General features: G+C 44.8%; 1 non-coding gene across 1 annotated transcript; it reads right to left on the bottom strand.

Annotated features, from left to right (window-relative positions):
* Positions 1-256: 256 nt before the first annotated feature.
* Positions 257-327, bottom strand: Trnag-gcc (transfer RNA glycine (anticodon GCC)). Its single transcript has one exon. It is a non-coding gene; the product is annotated as a tRNA-Gly (tRNA).
* Positions 328-1,574: the final 1,247 nt, after the last annotated feature.

Below are 1,574 nucleotides of genomic sequence, written 5' to 3'. Positions count from 1 at the left end.
GACGGTTGTCTGGGAGCGTGCTATACAGCGAAGTTCTGTTTTTAGAGTGTGCAGTGTTCTATGCGATGACGAGCGCTCCGTATTCATGCATAGACATCCGCTCTGTCAAGCCCCGGGCAGATTTTGGCGCTACAAAGTGTAAAGGTATGTAGGACGTCATACTATGCAAAGTGACTGATGTGCGGAGTACGAGTGTCGGAGCTCGAACGAAGCATTACCGAAAAACAAGGTCAATGCAAAGCGCAATCTCCAAAAATGCGTCGGCCGGGAATCGAACCCGGGCCACCCGCGTGGCAGGCGAGTATTCTACCACTGAACCACCGACGCCGCACAACCATGTATTGCAACTTGTTTTTCTAGAACTGGAAATAAAACGCAGGAGCCGGCTACCATCGATGTCACTATTTTTATTTTTAGCTCAATCCCGTCCGTCTACCGGTCTTCAGGCGGATGACCAGGCGTGGCGTGTGGAGAGACTTGATGAATGGATACAACTTACGAAAGCGAGGTCATTTCAGGGGGACATCAGAACTTTTAGCTTATCACGTCATGTGGCAAAGTGTAATTATTACAAGTATGGCGGAATTGTTAAAATAGACAAAAAAAATGTAGCACCGCTTCTGTTGCATTGCACCGCATTACATTTAATGAGCTACTGCTTGAGTTTTCTGGACCTTCTTACGAAGGGTCGCTTTGCTGTCATCTTGGCGAAAGCCGTCGACACCTTTTCGTGTCCATCATGACGGAACTCAGCATAAGGTGCATTAGGAGTCATATGGGTAAGTTATTAAAAAAGGTAACTAAGATGAAGTTGCAGTTACCATACACAAATAGTAACTGAGTTACAGTTGCAATTACGGTTCTCGCAACGTATCTAGTTAGGACTTCAGTTTTCACGTTAAAGTAAGTTAGCCACTTTACACTTTTAATAAAAAAGACGAGTGCATTAACTGTCAAAAGCTTTGCTTTTTCGTTTCTACTGCCCAAGCAGAGGTTGTAACATGCTATAAACAGAGGGTTTCCCATGGGCTCTAGCAGCACGGTAGGAGTTAATGTATGGCCATCCTGACTGCGTGTGCGCTGAGAAAAAAATTCGTGGAATATCTGATTGGGAAAAACAGCAGGGCATTTAAAACCTCGATAAAAGGACGCTCGGTAAATGACAAGTGCAAAACTTTCATCTACGCAGGGTTACTTTAAATTCACCTGAACCACAAGCCGCGACTATATAATTACAGTTTCAAGTTCATTCTGTAGAAAAGTGACTGGTTACTGCAAAAAGTCAGTCACGTTGTGAAATAAAGGTTAACATCCGGGCGAGTTGGTGATCCATTCTGTTTATCCGTATAAGGCGGTTCGATGGGTTGATAGTTGGTAGAAGTGACTTGTCGTTGGTGTCAACGCGCTCTGGAGACTACACACACTTTGTACATTTCCTTCCTTTTCAACTGCAATGACAGAATGATCTGATCTTGAAGCATGATCTTGCAATGAGAGCGAAGAGAGGGACATTGTACTGATGCACACCCCGCGACTCTCGTGTAAACCTGTGCGCGTCATAATGACGCATCGAG

This window comes from Ornithodoros turicata, unplaced genomic scaffold (assembly GCF_037126465.1).
Source record: "Ornithodoros turicata isolate Travis unplaced genomic scaffold, ASM3712646v1 Chromosome12, whole genome shotgun sequence".
Classification (NCBI taxonomy): domain Eukaryota; kingdom Metazoa; phylum Arthropoda; class Arachnida; order Ixodida; family Argasidae; genus Ornithodoros; species Ornithodoros turicata.
This window is presented reverse-complemented; position numbering and strand designations above follow the sequence as displayed.